General features: G+C 41.5%; 1 long non-coding RNA gene across 1 annotated transcript; it reads right to left on the reverse strand.

Moving 5' to 3' along the window:
- Positions 1-7,496: 7,496 nt before the first annotated feature.
- LOC144215333 (uncharacterized) lies at positions 7,497-15,217 on the reverse strand. Its single transcript, XR_013330406.1, has 4 exons — positions 15,130-15,217; positions 14,768-14,892; positions 14,580-14,655; positions 7,497-7,568 (listed from the first exon to the last, which is right to left on the reverse strand). It is a non-coding gene; the product is annotated as an uncharacterized LOC144215333 (long non-coding RNA).
- Between the last annotated feature and the right edge of the window lie 7,958 nt (positions 15,218-23,175).

A 23,175-nucleotide genomic window follows, 5' to 3' on the forward strand; every position in this document is an offset into this window, starting at 1 on the left:
TGGCACGATTCCTCAACTGTGTTCTTGTGTATGTGAAGAGGGCCTAAAATGGTCCGAGGGTAGACCACCACACCAAACGTATCGTAACGTACGCCATCGATACTCCAGCACTCAACTGTGGCACTGGCATAGATAAATAACAGGGATTTGCAATCACTAAAAACAGCTTAGTGCACTTTACGTGTAAATTCTGCTTGTGCATCATGACATTGACGACATTTTGTTGGAGCGTCAATACTATGTGGTAAAATGACTAATATTATTGCAGTTTACAACCAAATTCTCTTCAATATTTTCACGCAAGTAGGTTTAAGCGCCTTGCAGAGGCACAACAAGGCACAACAAAAACAAACTCCAATCCTTCGCTCAATGGACGACGAGGTCAACCACTATCTCTGATAAGGTAAAAACAAAAAATAAATATGCCATGGCCAAAAACCTATTTCAGTGGCAACTAATGAGTTCATGTGGCCTCAGAAAAATGCGGGACTTTAACCGCCCCCTCACTCATATAATTCCCCGTAATAGGGAATTACGTCTCTTATCCGTTAAGGCCAAGTTTCCAAACAAGACAAAAGCTTTCAAAGTAAACAAGAATGACGACGGTGAGCTCGGGGGCGTACAACCTTAACCGGCCCGGCACCTAGTGCTCTGGCGGCCCTATCCATAATAAATGAAAGCTCTCTCTCATGCACATACTAAGTAAGTATACACTACGTAGACTTGGAGCCATAGCTGGAATAAACAGAGCCCACAGAGTTGTCATCCCATTGACGTACAACACTGTGGCCTGTGTTACCCGTACACAAACACACTTTCCGCATGAATATTTGACCAGAAATTTACTCGGCGCTTGTGATTTAAAGCATTTCCTTGTAAACAATGCTGTTTTCTCTCTTCCGTAGTGCTGAATTATGAAGTCAACCTGTCAGAATGGCGACACGCCTATTAGACGATACCACTGGAGATCAAGAATTTCCGGCAAGGTTGCACGTGACTGACTTTGTGTGCTCCGCCTTTGTGTTCGACTTGGAACATTTTCCCTCAGGTGGCGCTTGCAGCTATTAGTTAAGAGCATTGTGGTGTGCACACAAGCGCGTGTGAGCACATCTATGCAATGTGTACACAGATTAGGCACTTATGCATAATAATCATCTCCCCCTCTTTCCTTATTGTGACTACTTTTTCCCGGGATCTGTCAGGAGTGCGGGAAAACGTGGGGCCGTGCCATGCCGTGTCATGTGTATGTTTTCTTTGTCGTAGAGATGGCGAGGATCAATGCCTCTCTTCGCGAGAGTGAACTACGACAGACGTAACGAAAGGCTTTCATGAGAAACGAATGAATAATTGATAGATTTTTTTTTCTCCTTGCTGCGCTTTGTTGCGTCTTGTACAGATGGGATTACAGAAGGCTAGATCTTGGAAACGTATGAAAGATTAATTTGTGATCGGGGACACTGCTTGCTTACAAAAGGACTAAATAATGATTTTACTGAGAGTGGCAGCGACCTGGGAACGACTGGGATGCGTATGGGAGCTGGACACAAAGAGCCTATGGAGAACAGAGCTGCAAATAATGCAGTCTGACAGAAATTCATAAACTTTGGAGAAACCTCAACTCTCAAACACATGGTTCTTCATGATAACACTGTGGCCATACAAGAAAAAGCATCAATTTTGATTTTTTTTCATGTTCTGATGAAAATTTTGCTTTGTAAAGCTTAAGAGACAGAAAAACAGTTTCAGGAAAATGAAAAAATTAAACGGATACAAGCAATGTCGAGGTGACAGGCTCATTATAGTGTAAAAGCTGACAAGTTCAACAGAATGTAGGCTGAACATAGGTTCCTTGTGCAAGCGATATTCAATGGTATTTTCATTATTCGACACTGGCAGAAGTTTGGACATCCCTGAGTTAGAGTAATAATGAAAAGGAGAACAACGGACTAACTAGGTATCTAGCTTGTTTACCAAACTCCTCTCTGAAAATGTCATTTCTTCATTTTGGGTATCATTTCTCAACAAACATCAATGTGGGAGAAACATAACTCACACCTGAGTAGTCGTTCAAGGCCTAGCCAAATAATGGGGAAAAAGTATGACTTCAATTCAGGAGAAAATGTTTCTTATTTCACAAATCTGCCAGCTTTGTTACTCAAACAGAAAATGAGGAACACAAACTTATCGTGAATTGATTCTCATCAATAATTCACCTAGGGAAGATGGGATGCTTTTGTCTGGTCTTCTGCAAATGGCAATGACCCCATGCTTATTTATTTATTCATTTTTTTTAAATGAGCTGTTCGTATACAAAAAGCAAAAACATCTGGAGCCGCCATGTGGCCTCTCCATTTGGCCAAACCGAGTGGCTGCCTGAGCCAGATGCACCCAAACAACTGCGAGCTACACAGCATGAATGATTTATAGGGGAAAATGAGGTGCAGCTCACACCGGGGACCTGCCGCCACTTTGATGGGAAATTTAACAAAGCTATGAATATGCACAAGACATTAAGCTTCCATAGAGGTGGGAAGGCCATTTGTCAAATGATCTGTCTTGGACTATTACAGACAAAGCTCCTGTGGTTATCTTGATTACAAAGCAAGAAACTCAACCACTCGTGAAGATCATTTAACGCATTGCCTGCTGCTGATGGTGATAGATGCCCAATATTCTCTGAGATCATCCATCAAATGCAATTTTTGAAAGTCAATGTCATGAATGACCAAATGAATGGCATGTACTTATCTCTGGCTTGCAAAACGAAGATTTTCACCGTGGCTGGCAGTTTGTCATTAAGTAAACAAAATAGAATCGCACATTTGACGTGTATGCAATCTGTGTAACTGAGTAACGAGATGGTCACCGTCTGAATAGAGTCCAATGAACGCGTCTGTGGAGGAATGTATCGTCAGCGTTCTGACTACGGCGCGTTGTCGACTCAGCATCGACGCCTGCCGCTGTCTAATGAGATGAGCTCTCGCTGCTAATTAACCCGGGTGCTCATTCATCACCACGCAACATGGAAACACGTGCAGACAAGGACGGGGAATAGCTGTCGATACCGTTTCTGACACTCGTAAAAAACGTGTTGTTTTGATTTGTGAGAATTGTTATCAAGTGTGTTTGATCCTAAATTTGGGACAAAGACAATGTCGCTATTATCTATCATTCATACTATGAATAATTGAAGTGCAAATCTTACATAAAGCTCTTTTAATCAAATCAATCAGTATTCAGATGTTTAGTTATTCATTTTTTTTCTTTTTTAACATTCTTTTATGCATCCATCTTGTGAACCCTCATTAGGTTTTCCAAGGGTGATGGAGCCTATCCCAGCTACCTACAAGCAGGAAGTACACCCTGAACTGATTGTCATCCAATCGCAGTATTTTTTTAATATTAATTCTTAATGTTGACATTTACAGGAATTAGGAGAAAATAATAATTTAAAAAAAAAATGCAGAGAAAGCTGCAATGGTTTCCTCATTCGAACTGTCAAGCTTCTTTATAAGACAATTCAAGTGAAGTCACTACAAAATACACAGCCTCCAAAGAGACCTCAGTTCAACCCCATTTTCACTGCTTACACTTTGTAGTCTATAAACTTATTTACTTGCAAGACATTGAGCAAGTGTCATCATTAGGGATCCATCCGTAGTGCTTAGCTCTTTAGTTAGCTCAAGGAGGGTAATAAAGACAAGATCTACTAGTGGGAATAGAATGTTGTGAAGGGGGTTGTCACTTGTGCAGTACAATGTGCAGCCAAGACTTTCTGGCAAGAGCATAGAATTCATTCTTTTCCACTTTAACTACAAATAGCTTCACCAACCCAACACACAACACTTATTCAACAACACTTATTCACCGGACATGAACGTGGGAATAACTGAAGAAAACCCACGCAAGCCTTGGGAGAACATTCAAACTCCACACAGTGAGGAGCCACCTGGGATCAAACCCTTGAACCCAGAACTGTGAGGCTGACCTGCTAACAACTCCCTCATCGGGCCTGATGAATGTATTTATCTGTACTTAACACAACAGAAACAACATCAATCATGGCTAAATGGTGTCCAAAAGTTACCCGACATGACCTCCTCTAAATTCACCGTTGCCTGGTGAAGATCAAAGTGGCACTATGGGACAAAATGAATCAGCGCAAGCTCGTTGAGACTAACACCATGTCTCTTTTCCCCCCAAATGTCAGCTCTTGGATGATGAAAATCTCCGTTGAGTAGGAGGGAGAAGTACATAATGCCATGTGTGGGAGTAGTAGTTGGATTTGAGGAGTTCGTATAGATGTCATGCCGTTGGCAAAAAATGTGTACTGAATCTGCAGAGTACTTTTATTCATTCATTCATTCATCTTCCATAGAATGCATCGTCGTAAGAATTGGGGAAGCCTATCCTAGGTGACTTTGAGCTAAAGGCAGACTACACCTCAGCCTGGTCCACAAACATCGTTCATTGCCAGTTTCTTCCGGTTTAAATGGATTGGGCGTCCATCGGGTCACTGGCAGCCAATAAATTCAACTCTGTAATAACAGGAATATTTTAAGGCTCGCTAAAAGGGAAATAAAAGATTTCATGGATATTTTTGCAGCTTGTGGAAGTAACAGTGCTTTGGGAGTGAGGGACGCGGATGAACAACTTTAGCGTCCTTGTATGAGAATGACATTGTGCCCTTCTGCTTGTATTGAAATCCGGTTTATTGCATTGACGGCAGCTTTCTATTTCCCCTGTTCCACTCGGTTTCAGGACTAAGCTGCGTAGCAAAGGATTAAGATTATGCTTTGAATGAGTCATCACTTTAAACTACAGATGGAGTTTACGGTTCAAAAAAGGATTATGAATATTAAAGAGTGAAATCAGTATTTTCCAATAGGTTCGGCGCTGACGAATCACGTAGGATACAAAAAAAATGGGGGGATTACAGCCAAATTTAAATAACCCCCTCATGACAAGGACCTTATTTCAACCATTTTCGAGTAATCCAAGTAAACAATTGTTCTCTCCATGACAAGCAGATTTGTCAAAAATGTGTATTTTTAAACATGTTTTAGTATATTTAATTGTATGGAAACATAAATTCGGCTTGGAGAGCCCATTAGAATTGTAGTTAAGGTGTGATTAAGAAATTAAGAGGGAATCACAACTATTACTTGTGATGTTGTAAGAAAAAACATGAAATTGTGAGTGAGTGTGGAGGGTGGTTTCTGTGTGGTAGAGTAAATATGAGGTCTATGTCTGCTTGTATGTATCTGTTCATGTATGAAAGGTCATGCTTGAATGAATAACTGGCAGCTTAGAGGTGAGGCGCTTCTGCTTGTCATGAAGTATGCATGGAACTGCATGTGGACGTGTATCATTCAGTGTGTCAAGCTTCTGCTTACGATAGGACATCAAACATCTGGTGTCTGAGTTTAACCTTATTTTTGCCACTGAGTGTCAAAATTGTTGACACTAAAGTCCTTGTGCATGTGAGGGGAGCATTTTTTGGGGGGAATATTTTAACCAAGGTAATTAAACTTTTCCCAGGCTTTTCAAGGCAACACGTTGTTTCAATTAAAAAGAAATGCAATAATTAGCGTCATTACACTCAATCCCATGATGGATTTAATATCGAGGTCAAATGGGTAAGTGAGCTTTGAAGTACACTAGGTTCATGGCAGAGGCACAAACAAAACTCCAGAGCAGCAGCACGTTTCACCTTGCAATCTGACCTCGCTCAATTTGGACGAAATGAGCTTCAAATTGCGCTGCCGGCTGCACGGGCTCAAATCCATTAGAGTTGTCCCGGATAACAACAAATCTTAGTAAGCAAACAATATAAGCTCCTTACCATCTAATTTCAGGTGACACAGTTGCTTGCCAACAATTATTGATCATTGATGAATCCGTTTTGGACTGTTGTTCTATAAATCAACATCTACTGACACTAACCACAGTAACTTTGGCATATTACAATGCAGAAAATAAGGAAACAGATGCACAACCTTGCTAATTTTCATTGGTTACCATTGGACGGGACTGAAGTTTGATGGATTTAAATTTTGCTGCAAAGGGCAGTTATAAAGTTAAGATTATGAAAGCTGCCACATTTGTACCCCATCGCTTGAGCGAGGAAAACAAGGCTATCTTTTGTTATTTCAGCACACTCCACATGATCTCATTTCTATAATGTGACTGACAGATGCATTTGCACCTAGCTGAAAAGCAAATAGAAGCGGGAGAGCAATTTTCCCTCCTACTTGTGTCTAGCTCATTGCAGTGTTCCGAGAGACAAGAGTGGCAAGAGGGCCCGATGTTAAGTGTCTTATTAGTGGGAAATGACTCCAATGTCAGAGCAGCCAAGCTGTCACAGTGCAGCCATCTTTAGAAGGAGAAGCTCTTGTCGTGGATGGAATCACATTTTAATCCGCGCCACATTATTACCGCGGTGACGAAGGTCAGCACTCAGGCGCATTTAAGCAGGAATAAACCCCCTTGAGAGCTTATGATAATGAGCTCCCTCAATGGGAAATATTGCTCGTATTTTAGTTTGGAGCTTTTTGTCGAATACGCCGCGGCTAATGAAGAGCCTAATGCAATGCAGCTGTGTGGGCCGCCATGGTAACCATGAATAATTCAGCCTACTTGTTCTTTGGTTCCCTGGTCTCAGGAGGGTTCTGCCTATATTGTCCATTATGACAGCCCATTATCCAGCCTTCAGCCTGCTCGCTCTCAGATGGCGCGCAGAGCCCATTTGTTACCCCTCTTGCCCCGTGTAACCTTCAACCAGCTGGAGAGAATGATTGAGACTCCGCTGTTATATAAACATGAGAGCAAGAGGTGCGCCACGTCGGAGAACCGAGAGAACCCGGCGCACCGGGGAATTCAAAGAGGCCCTCCCATTTCATTACACGTGCATATTACATCTGCCTCCAAAAAGCCACCGGTTAGTCTTTGAATACAAATGCATAAACACAGCACTTTTATATTAATGCTCGTCGGCGGGTGCCGGCGCGGGAGACATTTTTTTTGGGGGGGGGGGGGGGGGGTGTTTTGCAGTCATACTGGAGTCAGAAAATGCTTTTGTTTGAAGACGTGGACTACTAATGCACAAAAGCTATTTGGTCCTGCATTGTTGTTCTTCTCAATCTTGATTTACCAATGGAATATTTTGTTAGTTTGACTCAGTACGTCAAAATGGAAAAGCGATAGACGTCCAATTCTGACTGGGAGGTGCGAAATAATAAGCAAAAATCCGGGTTCTTGAATCAAAATTGTATCTTTCAAACAAACGCATCATATTGTCATTTTGAATTCTATTGACTGTCAAATGTTCAAGACCTTTTAACATTACAATTAGAACTGATACTCTTACTATACTTTTTAGATGAGTACTAGCACTTACATTTGAGTATTTGATGACATTGTGTATCAAGGGTTAATCAAATACTGTTTCAAAAACTATAATAATTACCAAGTGTAGATAGAAGTGAATGTACTCACCCGTTCTTTGTTAGCGGGGATCTTTGTGTGTTTAATCTCCAATGTATTCGCCGCAAATTGATGATCACAGCCTAAGGATTAAAAGAAAGAAGGATGACACAATGTATCGACTTGAAATGGTCGTATTTGGTCTAGAGCATATCATCAATACCAGAGAGCCCGGTTGACGAGGTGCGACGCATCTGATCTAGTCATTAAAAGCAACAGGATGGCGCTACCTCGGCCATCTCAAATCAATGTCTGTGATGGCTCATCAATCAATAAGTGTGTTGCATCTCAAAGGCTCATCAGTGGTCCGTTTCGCCTCAGCTAGGGAGCGGAGTGGAACCCAGGAGAAGCCAGCAGGCAATGAGAGGGAATTTAACATTTTAACAAAAAAATATAACCACTAAAATAACCATACAAATAACAAAAACAGGGCAAAAGTCAAACCAAAAATACAGACTTAACTAGCAAGGCCAGGCCATCGAAATGTGGAAAAACACTTCCACACCGACACAAACACAGGGTTTAAATACACAAACAGGGGTTGATGACAATAACGAGTACCTGGGTCACACACGGAAAGGAAAGCCAAAAAAGACACAGCAGGTCAAACTCATATACAATCACACGGACAGGTAGCCTATACACATATCTGGCGGACAATTTTATCCCTCACCCGTAACCAATACAAAATCCAGATGTGGTCGACTAGTTTTATGATCCTTACGGCACCCTCATATTTGCCAGCATCAGGACGACGGCCACATTGCCATTAAACGTAATACACGGAAACCTGCATCTCGCCCCACGTGAAGCCTAAATGGACACGTTACTGGGAAAATTCCAATTGAAAAGGTGGGGAAAGAGATAATGGGCTCTGAAATGGCATTCCTGGAATCTAAATGTTATTCACTACTGGCAATTGTCCTTTTGGAAACCCATTAGAGCTACAGCTTCTAGTGATCCTGGCCTGGACCCCCGCCCCGAACCTGCGTCATTTTCAGGCTCAGCCGCTGTCATGGCTGATATTTAGCAGAGGCCAATTGAGACTGATGTTTGTATTCTAGTGATTCCAGGCCAGCCATCCTCCCTCCCAAGGGCAGGGCACGGTAATCAGGGTCGTGATATCATCCCTCGGGTGGGAGCCGGAAGAAGCGGGGACCTGAGGGCCTGATCCACAGAGCAGATATATATATTTATCTAAGTAATGAGAGCCCAAACACCGCGCCTCTGTGGGGAGGGCCGGGGCACGACACGGCCTATTGCGCCGGGAGACGCGCCGGTGCCATGGCAGCGCAGTCCCCGTGCTGCTCATTAAACTTCCATCAGCATGTGGTCACCATGTTCCTGCCTGGCCTCCAAAGTGCCTGTTATTAATTCATGAAAGCACAGTGCGCATGTGATTGAGTCTGGCGAGCAGTGAAGCAGTCAGCCATGGGAGATGGGGGGAATATTGTCAGCGTCTCAACACCCAACCTTCCACCAAACCCTCCCACGCATTCCCTCCGGCACTGTGGTCTTGGAGTAAAAGAAAAAAGAAGAAAAAAAATAAGACGCAGACATAGATACACTATGTTGTGAAACATTAATAGCCCTAGTTGCAGCTCTCCTACTGCCATGTTTGAATCCGGAAGCTCAAATTCCCTTTACTGCGTTCAAAAGGCTGGCGGAGGAGGCTGCGTATTGTCGAGGCATTTCCTGTGAATATATGATGATGAACAAATGTGCTTGTTGTTAGGGAATTCTCGCTTATATGGTGAGCCAGCTGCTTTTATCTTGGCTCCGCAGACGCGCTTTCTTGTGTTGGGAATCCCCGCTTAAAAGCGGGAGACTTTCATTTGGCCGGGATATGGATCATCGCAATTGAATTTAAAACATTAGCTTGGGGATCATAATGGCCGCTACGGAGAAAAAATGTAGGAAATGCATTGGGCCGTTAGAGCATGGAGGGACGGGACTAATGGTGTGCGGGGGTGGAGGCAGGAAAAAAGATGAAAACCATTTTTAGGATGAATGGCTTTTTTTCAGGGATGGGGGAGAGCGTGAGGAAATGAAATAGAAGGGGGAGATGGCGACGGAGTGAGAGAGGGGGAGAGAGATGGGTGCTACATGATTTCAAATTAACCATTATTGTTGGCTGTGACATGTATTATGTCTCCCGAGGCAGTGAATCTTGAGCTCATTTTCAGCGAGGAGAAGGGAATATGAGTCCACTGTCACAGTCTGGATGCATACAGTTGGCTTGAGCTCCTCATCTGCGGGCCAATTATAACCCCTCTTCTCACAAATCCTCAGCCCGGCCGGCTCTTCCAGGCAAATCTCATCGCGCAAAGCTCATTGTTAGCGCCACTCCATGTCCAATTAACAAAATGTTCGCTTCCAATCTTCTCCGTCTGAAACTGGCCACTAAAAGAGTGTTAAGCAGCAGCGCCCCTTATCAATGGAATTAGAATGACAGGCCCAGACGCTTTATGATATATATGGATAGAATTGAGAAAACTCAAATAGCACTATTCGTAGTTGTGGGAACAAGTGGAAATTTATGTCAGGTTATTTGAATAAAGGAAGCCATTAAGGGATAATGAATTCTTATAAGAGAGAGATATTAACTCCTCGTGTGAAACATCTCCTGAATCATACCTGTCTTTTATTATGAAAAAAAAAAACTAATTGTATTCAACTTTGTCTCATAATTGGTTGTGTGAAGTACCAAAGATGAGTCTTGGAATGAAATTGATGTTGTCCTATCATGTAGAAGACAATGGAATGGATAGGACATCTACACTTCCATGAATGCATCAAGAGTGAAGTTTCACAACAGTAGCTCATGTTTACTATCTTGACATTGTGACAAGCAGAGATAATAATATGCTGCTGCTGCCCAACCCCCGGAGCATTTCTGTCAGATTCCATTATGGCGTAATTAATAAAAGAGGGAGAAAATGTTCCATTCATATTTACTGCCACGTTAACTGAAGGCTTTATGGTATTGCCCCAATGTGTGCTGTCATTATCAGAAGAGTGCAACTGTTAACCGAGTAATAATACCGAAGGATTTATGATGGCGTTATGTGGCGGAAGCCATAATTATGACCTAATACAATTTTCAGTGGAGTTTTTACGTCATGATTTATGACTGTATGTAAAACAATGTTTCTACATGACAGCTTCCTCAGATTTAGTTTTTGATATTATCGAAATCAATCATATGTGAGTCATGTCAAGGAGAAATTTAGCTCAAAAAATGGAAATTCTTGCCTAACTTTATCGCCAGTGAAGTAATCACAGATCATAAACTATGAGAAAATAGCTCCCAAAAAAATGAAACTTGTTTGCTTTCTCTGGCTGACTACACTAGACGTCCAATCTATTTTGCCGAGCAATGTAGTAAAAAATTCTGGATATGGAAATGTTTCTGTTCTTTTTTAAAATATCAAAGAAATGGCCGAAATTGCTACATCGCACCTTGTTTTGACACTACTAGAAACATCTGGTTTCAGTGAAACAACAATTTATGTATTTAAAAGAAAAATGTTCAGGTTATCCCCTTTTCAATATAAGATGGCACTACACATGGTCCTTCTGTTTGTTACATTTATTGGCAGATTGTCACACTGGGCTGTACTAAAATAGCTGAGACGGACAACTATTGCCATCTGTTGACATCTGTGGATTTTGTTTTAATCTTTCCAATGATAGCATCAAGTGAACCTAAAGTACTCGGTGGAATGTCTCTAGATGTTTCTGTTAAAGCTGAAAGGAAAACACGTCATTAAAAGCTTCATCCGCAATTGATCTCCAATTAATGTCTCTCCACTAAAACCTTTTCCCCCACTGCGTATACATGAAGCAGTTAGCATCACCGTGGCAACCCTTGATAGTGTCATGTCTGCAGTACACGTCTGACACCTTCATCCATACATTATCCCCTCAACCTTTATTGCAAAAGGTAGTAGCCAACAGAGCCCCTCCCATGGGATCAGACATCAAGACTAATAACAGGAATCACGTTATCTTCTTGGCAGAGACAATGATAGATGCAGAAGGCACAAGTGTTGATACTGGAGCTTCCCGCTTAATAAAATTCACTGTGAAAAAACAATGATAAACCTTCCTTCAATTATTATTACGCTTTTGTGTTTTTGTTTTTCAAATCAAATGAGAAGATGGGAAAGTGAGAGCCTGCGAGAACCACTCTTCAAGAAACCTAAGCAGAAGGTATATTATTTAAATTCTACTGCATTAAGTTGTGCCTTGTTCCCACTTCACTGTTCTAACAACGTCCTTCCCTGCTAATTGGCTTCTAAAGTGCTAGAATTCAGGGTGCCGTGGAATGGCAGAGAGAACGGCCAGGATATTTTTCTCACACTTGGAGAAAATTTGATCTTGGCCATTCACTCCTGCCATCTGTTCTTTGCTCTTAGAGATGTGAAACTTCATTCCATGGGGAGGGGAAGCTGTCGAGCTCTATACGCAGCAATCAAAATAGACGGGGTCAAGCTCCTTCACCCCCAAGATCCTCAAGCATGTTCAATGGCCACAGATTGCACATATGTTCAGGGAGTAATATATCTATACACAGTAAGCGTACCCCGCGTCGGGTCACGGTATAATTTTCTCTAATTAAAAGGAATGCAGCTAATTTTAGATGATTTAAGTATGGTTTGGTGAAAAAACTGAACACAATTCACGAGGAAAACTATAATTCATGAATCCTGCATTTTGCCAAAAATGTTCAGTCATAAACAGTTAACATTTTGTCATAAAATTCAATTTGAGTAGACTTTTTAAAAAAAGTTAAAAGCAAATATCCTATAGGATGGAGAGGATGTAGAGAACTGTATATGGAAAGGGACTGTGACATTTCTCAATTGCGGTCTAATCTGAGCCAATGCACTTAAACAATGTTGCACCTGATTGTAGGCTTATCCCATGATTAGAAAATCCCAATGCGCAGACGTCACCCCAGTCACGTGGGATCTTCATTTATGCTCTGTGATTGGTTGACGAACAGGCACGCGTTGGCTTCTACTGTATTTACGCATCCCCCAAACTGCATTCTGACCCCCCCTTAGCTGATTATCGCCAGTGAGGCTGTAAAAGAAACCCACTTTGGCAGAGACAGGCTCCCGGCCCGCAAGGAATGCAGATATCGAGTAACCAACACTTCATCCGCAGGCTCTATTACTTCGGCCTTGAGAGCACAGTGCGAGCCAGATGCCCTGACACATTAGCAACCTGTTTAAGGTTAAGGGATCAAATTGTAGTCACGTTTATAAATTGCATCACGTAGCTATAATAGATGTTAATGCGTTTGGATGTTTGATCTGGAATTTATTGCCGGTTTGACAAACAGCAAAGCCTGAAAGGGATTCTGACAACTACTGCGTCGAGCAGACAGCTTCTTCTCAATGAAGCGTGTCTTTGATACGTTTGACAAACTTATATTGCAAACGGGTGGGAGTGTGGAAAAATGTCTAAACGCTGTACTACTCGTCAAAGTTATTTTAATCCCTGCTGGCCAGTCAGGCTTGCTGTTTGTATATTTTGAGTGCGTATCTCTGAGAGCTTGACACCCCTGCGCTCTTGAGGCTTTGACGGACTACTGGTGTCTGGTATCAAGCTGAATTAAAGCTATGTCAACACTTTGGGCCGGCTAGGCTTATTTCGCAGCGGCTCGCAGTTGTCGTTTATCCGAAGCACCGACACAGAAAACGACATCACACATAAAGTTGATGCTGCTCCTCGTGTTTATTTTCTAAATATATTTTGAGTTGAAATTCAAATGAGCTTGGGAGTCTCTCTGTAGTGCGCCACACGGCCTTGTTTGCCTTGTTTACAAGACACAAGGATTAGAAACTAGTGGAATGTATTATTTATTGAAGGACTCAAGTTAAAAGATGTGTCGCTGAAGACAGCATCGTCTTAAATAATGACGAAAAAATAAGGCTTTATGTTCTTACTGTAGTTTTTCAGTGCCTTAATCTTCAAAAGTGTAAATACTATTTGATGATATGATGATGCTTTAATACGTATGGAGAAGGAAAGTGACATTTTTTGTAATCAATATTTTACATTTGAAGGGACCTGAAAGGCACACAAAGCACAGCAGGAAGCCCAACACCAACACAGTTGGTACGGTGCGTTCAAGTCTGCTAAAATAAGGACATTTCTAGCGTTATCTAGATCTGCAAATAACTTTCAACCCCCAGTACACCCGTAACCAAAGTACGATATATCTTCTATGAAGTGAATTTGTGATTTATGTAATTGGAGCTTTGGATAATAATGAAAAAAGCGTAACAAAAGTGTATTGACATTGGTGTGTCCTACAGCACTAGCCATCAGCGGGTACGTTCTGGTCGGCTACTCTTCTGCCATGGGCCCGCTGAATTTCTCATGTTACTTAGGTTAGGTAACAGCTAGATGTAAGTAGAAAAGTGGCCCTTAGAGACAATGTTGAAGTTGGCTCGACTGTAGACGGGAGCAGAATAGTGGACTCGATTTCAATGAGGTCTGACCTTCCTTGCGTACACGAGTATAGACGAAAATGTGGAAGAGAGAAATATGTATCTGATCACGTGTACATGCTCATAATGCAGAACTTGCATGGCAGATGAGTTGTTTAGACCTTGGAAAGGAACTACTCGTGGACAGACATGGACCTGTCTTAATGAAAAAACACTTGCCACTGGATCAACCCATGATTTGAGCAGTTTTATCACAGCATCTGAGACCTGACGGGCCAGAATTATTTTTATGTACTCTGAGGTCTTATTATATAGCCCTACAAATCTTTTTAAGAAGGCAAATTTGGTATTCTTGTTGATCAACACGTTTTATATGGCCCAATCAAATAAATCACTAAAGTTGACTTTGATAAAACATCAATACTTTGGGACAACAGTCTTCTCCAATAACTTTAGTTTTGTTTCTGTTTAGACTTTTATGAAAATAGAGAAAATTAACCAATGCCACTCGGATGGTGGTCTGAAAATGCTAGAATCCTGCCACGTTCGAAGTCCAAGTGAATGAGGAGTTGTTGATGTCCTTGGAAAACCGATTGTACGGCTGAATGTGTGTTTGCGCTCACGTACCTGTACACGCTTCTGGTTCTGATGCTGACAGCATTGCATTTTGTCCCAGATACGGCAGCTTGAAGGTGACATCTGTCTACGAGGTAGAAGGGAGAGTGGAGTGCTTGCCAGTTTGCTATAAATACACCCAAGCCGTGACAGCTCACAGAGGAAGCAGCTGAAAAGAGGAGCTTTGCTGTGCTGCATACCTCCTGGTGACCCTGTCACTTCGACAGAGGTCTTAATTATTCTGCACTGGCAGCTCCCCTCTGCTCATGGCTGGAACTCTGACACAAAAGGACTTGTCAGTAAAAACGGCTGTGTTGTTCTCCACCTGGCAATTGTGCAAAGATCAGTTAGGCATTGTACACAGCGACCACACAAAAAACAACAACAATAAAACCAGGCTACGGCAAACTGCATTGAAGGCCCAAGATGGTTGGAGTTCTACAGCGATCATTATGAATGTGATTCTTTTATTTGCAATTTTCATTAGGATAAATGGTTTAGGTTTTTTTTGTAATACCTTAGCATTAGTGATAGCCTTTGTTATTCTTGGGATTGTTGTTACCTGAAGCTTCACTTCCTGCTTTGCAGAGAGTGTAGGTGATAAAAGTAGACCTTCTGGATACTGGAGTAGTTATAGTCTGCTTGAAAACCTGTAAAGAAAAAAATACTGCCATTGGTAAATAAAAAATAAACTCATGATAGATGAGACTTTGGCCTATGTACAACCAACTTCCTGTAGGGAAGTTTCCCAAATTTTCCCAAAGAGGGCATAGGGTGTAAGAATTACAAAAAAAGGTGTTACATTGACAGCTGCGACACAGCGTAGGAGTGCCTATTTTCAAGTGCCTACTAAAGGTCAAATTTAAAGAAAGGAAAATTGTCCTCTGCAAGAAAATATTGAGTAAAGTGCACACGTTCTAATCTTATCCTCAGGGTTGCAGTCTATAAAGCAAGTCATATTATAGCATAGTGTGAATGACCCCAGTTAGTCTGCGAATGACGTTAGTCGCTTCAACGGCATGCACTGGTTTGGAGGGGCATCTTTATCACCTTTGCAGGCTTAATGGCAACTTGGAATCGTGGCTCATGTTTCTGCACTCGGGTTTCAATGTGACAAGGACACAAAGTAGTTCTTGTTACACTTTTGTGCTCAGCAAACAACAAATAAAAGGTGTCTTTAACAAGTGGGTAGAGTAGCCAAATAAGTTAAAATCACATTACTTCAAAATATGACTTAAGTAAATTTAGTCATCCAAAAGAATTACTTGAGTGCAAGTAAAAAAAAAACATTTGGTGAAAAGAATAGTATTGATTTATTTATTTTCATTCTTTTAAATAATTGTACAGTGTGTACTCAAGTAAATGTAACTCGTTCCTACCCTCTTTTCGGTCTTGGATGAGGAGTTAAAAACAAGGAGATATCTTTACCCTCTCTACAGTTTTATCCATTAGCCAACCTGAAAATATTAAGCTCGGTAAATAGAACTCGACCCTGACAGTGATGCAGTTACGTTACCTTTACCATGACCCATTTGTGTGCTGTGCTAACTGGCACCGGTGGATAGATTACCTAATACAGTCCAAGCACGTTATTAGACCCCAGGGCACTGGGTAAGTCACTCTGAGTTCTGTTTCTGCCCTTTTAATTATTCATCAAGGTGTTGCTTGGGATGTAACCTCAATTACTGCGGGCTTTGAGGCCGGGTCACGTGTTGTTAACACTATGGTGTGATCAGAGCCACCGCAGGGAAGCCTGCCAAGGGGTGGAACTGCTCTGTGACTTGGCCCTCCACCCACCTCAACTGATTGGTTGGCATTTAGCTTGGACGCTGCCTGCGGGGAGGGGTGGCTCGTTTTGCGCGCATTGCCTCGTAGCCGCAGCGGGCGCCAGACGACGGTGTAAATGCTGTAAATCAAAGCTTGATTGGTGTGATCAGCGTGGCGCGAGCAGCCGCCTGAGCCTGAAGGAGGCCAGGAGGGAAAGGCCGAGAGCAGCTGAGGGTTTAATGAGATTAGAGGAGATGTGAACTCACACTCTGAGTGCACCTGTAGTCAGCAGGCGGGTAGTGCAGATGCAGTTTGGCCAGCATAGCTACTGCACTTGATTAGAGGTCACGAGAAGGTCTCAAAAGACAAGACTAGACTGAATACAAAATGAGAAAAAAAATGGTATTCTTACTTATTCTTACGGCTCTGAAAGTGTCAGGCATATGCACACCTCACTTTTTTCTGCCATCTGGTTTTCCAGCATTTCTCATTGTTATGTTGGCTTGTCTAAGGTTTAAAATGGATTGCACCAAATTCACAGCCCTGGTGCTTAGTTTCTGGAACTCACCAATCAGGGATTGTTGAAAGTTCCAACTTTGAGAAACTCTTCAATATGCCTTTTCAGGCTCAACTAATGTTCCAAGCAGAATGCCAATGTGTGATTAAATACATATTCTTTTTAAATAAATGTACATCACATTTTATGAAAAAGGCTACTAAAAAAAAATTCTGAAAAATACTGATTAGATTATCAGCAAATACTGTTTGTTTTCAGATGATTTGGTTAAGATTGAGGAATAGATTTATCATGAAAGCTAAGGTTCTGATGTAGTATTAATAGATTTGTAAAAGTAATATGGAAAATATATTATTCTAATGAAAACAGTACGGGGAAAAAATTGAAGCTGAACGAATATTCCCTATCTAATATTTTTCTGGAGGTTGATTTAAATCATTTCTCCTGAGATCATGTTTGGACAAGGAAGAAGCTGCTAATTAAGCAGTGGAAGCGAAGGTCACAATATTGCTTGGCCCACGTGGATCCGGCAGATAAGCTTTGTCTCGCTGCTTTTCATTACGCTTAAAACCAGAAAAACCCAAAGTCAACCTGCATGATGGATTCTGGGACAGGAAATGCAAACGCAGTGTGAGGCGCTTGAGAGCTGAGTAGATTATCTATAGCCGCAGTCATGCTGCTTCCCGGGATTGCGGCTTTTATTATGGAGTGTTTTATTGCTGCCGGGAGTAAAGCTGACAAGGAAGCGGCAGCTATAAAATGAAGCCTCCCCGTTCTTGATTGTCTGCCACCTCCTGTGGCGGCTCTGCACTGTTTTTGCATGCGCGTCCATGTCAACTGTAAGTGCTTACTGGGGATTGATGTGCATTGTGGGCTTGTTTGTTTCTCCAGTTGGTAGGAGATGAGACTCAATCTCTGCAATTGACCAACCATCAGTAAAACCTCCTACTAACTATTCATACAGGGTAGAGCTACGATGGAATGTTAAAAATTATGCAACATCCACTCTTGCACGGGGTGTGTATTGGAATATAATAAAAAAATGACAATTTCCTGGGTATATTGTGCCATCATTTATGAACATATACACACTGGCATACATGGCTACCATCCACAATGTTATCGTTGCACTTAAAGACAATAAAGTGCCCCGATAAGGTTTTTTTATTTTTGTTACCCTTGTGTAATAAAAATGACACTGCACTGCATGTGCCTAGCAATAATTCCTCATTTTCATTCTCAGCTGGCAGGTTTAATTTTGTAAAAAGCAATGTATTTTGCGCTAAGAAAGTCCCTGTAAAGTGAAAATGAATTCTTCTTTAAATTTGACACATCAGAGAAATAAGACGAGTTTGAATGATTAAAAGGATTGCGTAGAAAATGAGGCTCCAAAATTGTCATAATTGAAAGACTGTGTTTAAGAAAACGTGAATGCCCAGAAACACATTTAATAGTGAGATCGGTTTAGGTACTGGGTCAGGGGTGTCCAAACTCCAGCACGTGGGCCACCTAAGGGCCTCTGTCTGGTTTGCCTGCATCTTAATTTTGTTAAATTACTACGTTACTATCTCTTTAAAATATAAACTGCATTTTATTTTGATACTTCCAGTAAAGATATCTTTATTTGGCGCCTAACTCTTTGGCCTCTTGCAAGAAAATAAAGACAATGCACTTGATCCTGTACCCTATCACTTTCCAACTTCTAAAAATGACATTGTCTACTTGTAATTAGTTTGACCAAATAAACTTCACAGTAATTGTAATTGTAGCTTAGGCTGGATTGCACATTCCTGTGTGTAATAGAGATATGATTTGTGGGCACTGGAGGGTAAACAACCTGCATGAACCTGGACATTTGAGCTAATAACACTGTGGACGGATAGACATTATGGTTTTGGTTACATATTTCAAAAATCATGTGTCTTGTGCAACTGTTAACTTAATGAAACTGCAATATAGTGCCAAATTTTACGTTTGGGCATTGTAACATAACCAGCAGGATGCGGTTTACTTACAAAACAAAACTAAACTCTATATCATCATTAAAATCGAAAAGTATATGGACAATCAAGTTTGTTGCTGTGGTTGTTGTTATTGTTGTTTTTAGCCTTCACTAACTGCATTTGGCATTCATTTTTATTAGACATTGGAAGGTTGTCAAAACAAAAGCTGATCTTACCTCAGCTGTTAACTCCGGCGTGGGCAAACTATTCCACAATGGGCCGCAGTGGGTGCAGGTTTTTTTTTCCAATCTCTAAAAAGGAAACATTTCCATCAATCTGGTATCCTGGAAGTGCAATCAGTGAATTACAGTCAGGTGCTTCTTGTTTTCTGCAGAAATCTCATTGGTTCAACTGTCTGTGCTGGATCGGTTGGAACAAAAACCTGCACCCACAGCAGCCCCCAAGGACCTATTTGCCAGCCCCTGTACTAACCGGCGTGCAGTTTGTTTCAAAATGGTGTCTGCACCGAGATAGCTACAATGTGTTTACGTGCTTGTTGGTGTGCTAATGCTTCCGTGCAGTAAAAGCAAAAAGCAAGGTGTCTGTGGTGTGAAAGCGTGTTTTCTCTCTTCTCTGATTACTGCTGTTTGGCAGCTGACGGCCAGTAATGGAGACATGGCTGTCAGGAAAATTTGTAGCCGTCTGCTGTGGCGCAGCTCTTCATTCCAATCAGCAGCTGTCAAGCAAGCTCGGGTCGTTATTAATGACGACCACTAACTGCCTCACAAATTCTCGACACTATTTGAGAGCCAGCGTGAAATAAGGTTACACTCTCCTGGTGTGCTGCAGGGGGCTCTAGTGCCTTCATCTCAGATATCAAACAGCTCCACTTCTAAAGCTCTTCTTTGGGATTGGGATACTAATCAGAACAATGATTAAAAAGATGGGTCATTGAGACAAGGAGCAGCTGGCACACAAGTAACTTTTAAAGTGAAACAAATTGGTGTGCTTCTTCGTCTTCTCTGCATAACTGCATACCACAGGTTTAGTCCACTTATCAAAGAACATGCCTAGCTCTCAAGATCACTTGTTGCCAGACAGAAAAGGTAGGGTGCAATCATGTGTGCCATCAAGATTTGGGGAAAAAAAATTAACAATTTTGGGCACTTTTGTGGGAAGAGAACAAAATGTAAACAATGGGAATCTCGTAAGAATATGTCTTGCAATAACCCTTGCTGCAGTGACATTCTAAATGCGCATTCATACACACATGGCAACCTGGGTGAGAGGGCACCTTGTGACGACACTGCAATGACATCATAAAATCTCATCTGCATCACTTTCTCTGTCGGCGGTTCCACTCAACAACACGAGCAACAACAAAAAAAATCGTCCAACTTCTGTCCTATAAACCATCAACTTTTCAAATGCTTTGCCGCCACTCTGTGGGAGAACGAAGCAGAGGCTCGGGGTAAATTCTGGTTGACATCCAGAAAGCGACACGCCTTCTGAACTGCCTGCCAGGCAAATGGGCAGAGCGTTCCAGCGGTCACGTCGGTTAAACCTGCAGCGCTCCAGGGCACAGGAACACCGAAAAAAATTCCACCACAAACTACTTCTCTATCTATGCCATCGTTATGGCTCACACAGCTTTCCTTCTTTCATCTGCCAGATTACTTATCCGCCCTTTTAGGTTGATGAGCTGCACCACAAATAAAGATTGATGCTTTTGGCTGTTCTGTTCCTTGTAGAAAAAAAGGAGGGAAGATTCTTATCCTGTGACAGCAAGCAATTACATCTTAAGGAGGTGTAACAAGCGCCTGGATTATACTTGTCAGAGGTCAGATCGAGAGCACATTGCTTCCTTTTGGTGAGCTGCAATCATAGGCTGGAGTAGAAGCGTTTTTATTGTGCATAATTCCTTATCTAAGGAATTTTGAGCCTCCGAGGTGTGGGTGTTTTCAGTCGCAAAGAATGTTCACACCTGTAGCAACTCACCTCAGTGCAATCGTCTTGTGGGAGGCCACCTCCCGCAAGCACATGCTGATTACTTTGCGGATAACTTGTTGTTGTTTTGCCAACAGTCAAACTACATGAGAAATGAAACAGCAAACTAAAGAGTGCTGCTAATAATAGTGCTGATGAGCATCTGTTATAGAAGATGCTGGCGCCATTATGCCCCGTGGCCTTGTCTGTTCACTACGACTTGTTCTACCTTAATCCTAAACCACATTCCACGGCATGCGAAACTTTCGGTGGTAAACCGGCTGCGTGTGTCTGTTTGCAGGTGATTGATTGATAAGACTCGCGTTTCTGATCTCCTGCAATAGATGCATAAACATACATTTCCTAATCAGTAAAAATCTCATCCTCTTTATGTTTGATCCATACCTATCTAGTCATCAATGAAAAAAATTGTACTTCCAACACAGACAGTCTGTCAGTCTCATAGACTCTCTGTCCTTCAGATAAATCTGGATTTCACACAGTCCATCCCTTTATATGTTTAGCAGGCAAATGGACAGTCTCAAAAGTAGTTTTGTCATTCCGACAAATAATACACCAAGTCTACCTGGTTGTCTGTCGGTATGCCAGTCTGGCACACAGATGAACAGTCTTACAGACAGTCTGTATATTCAACAGACAAGACACACATTTTGGTAGGTAGGGTGACTGTTTCAGAAAACAATGTTTCAGAGAAAGAGAAGAGAATTGAGGGGCTGAGTAAGCAGGGAAGTGATAAGAGAAAAATGGGCACAAGAACAGCCGAGACAATATACTTCAGATACGGGTTTATTGCCAGTTGACTCGTATGCGTAACCCGCTCGGCACCACGTCGTCAAAAGCTTACAACTAAGGCAATAAAGCCATCTAAACTACTCCCCGCATCGAACTGGTCTTAAAATACAAGCCGTTGGAGTTTTGCGAGCGGAAAAGGAAAACATTACTTTGAACAACTCATCAAACAGAGCAACAAGACGAGGGCTTCCATTTATATCATCTTCTACACAGAGAGTAATGCCATTCATTGAGTTGTAGAGTATATATTGACTTATCAATCATTTTTTGTTTATTTTCATCTCCTAGAACAAAATATACTCGACATAATATTTAGTAAAAACAATTGAACGTTACCCTGCCTTAAAAGTGGTGCAAATAGTTCTCCAATTTTCCCTTGGTATTTGACACAAACTGTCAGGCCCGTAATTATCTGGCATTAGTGGTGAATGACTGAAGAGTTTATTTCCAGATTGGAGTGAACACCTTTGGGCGATTGTACAAGATTACAGTTAAACCGCTGTTTGAGAAGGCAGGGCAGTTTGCTCATCATTCCAGAGTCACAGATCCGTCAAGCAAAGTGAAGGCATGCTTGACTATGCCCCAAGCTAAACAACAATGATGGACCAATAGCACTCTCAACAGACACAATATCGTATTTTGCATCTGTATCGTGCTTTTTGTGTCGCCGCGTTGTGTAAACAACCAAGACGAGGTTCTCATCATTAACACAAGAGTTCCCACCTGTTTGTTGACAATGCGTTAGGCAAACTCTGGAATCAAACCACAGGCATGTGATCATGAATCACTTATTTGCTTCACTTATCCTAATTTCGCATCACATTCCATATTGAATGTAAGATCAAGACTCTATGCTTGAATATTCTCCCTGAAGGGGATTTTTAGCTTTGCACATTTTCACGTCACAACATGATCATGTTTAAGTGCCATTAACAGTGATATGTATCTAATTCATTTGAACTTGGGAAAGCAGAGTCATCCAAAATCTTGCGTTTCCTCACCTACAACAATAAATAGATGTAGTTTGACTTTTCACATGAACCAAAAGCCAGAGAGAATAGTTCTTACAATTAATAGAAATATCCAGGCTCAAGATACTTTACACTCAGTACATTTTAATGATGTCCATTTGACCATTTTTACATAGAAAATGTCTTAATGATTATGTTTCTAAGTAACAGAGTGGAAAAACTGTTACTACTTGGACAACCAATTTCAGTTTGATTCTTAAATTAAAGTATTTTTTCATATATTACGTTGAGTATTTGTTGACCATCTAACTGTTCCATTATTGAATGCAGTCAATGTATTGGATGGTGTGTATTATTATTATTATTATTATGATTACTATTACACTGGGGTAGAATTATAAAATAATCTTGATTTTAATGCTTATTGCTATATTTTGCATGTCGGAATGAAAAAAAGGTGTTCCCCAGTTTCATCCATTAGCATTGAAACAGCATTGCTGTCAGATATTGCTTCTGTCCTTTAATACCGAAGCGATTTTGCCGCCGACACTATTTATTATACACAATAGCCTTGTATACTTTGTATAAACATCAGTGAAAGGTTCATTACC

The sequence above is a fragment of the Stigmatopora nigra genome, chromosome 22 (assembly GCF_051989575.1).
Source record: "Stigmatopora nigra isolate UIUO_SnigA chromosome 22, RoL_Snig_1.1, whole genome shotgun sequence".
Taxonomy (NCBI): domain Eukaryota; kingdom Metazoa; phylum Chordata; class Actinopteri; order Syngnathiformes; family Syngnathidae; genus Stigmatopora; species Stigmatopora nigra.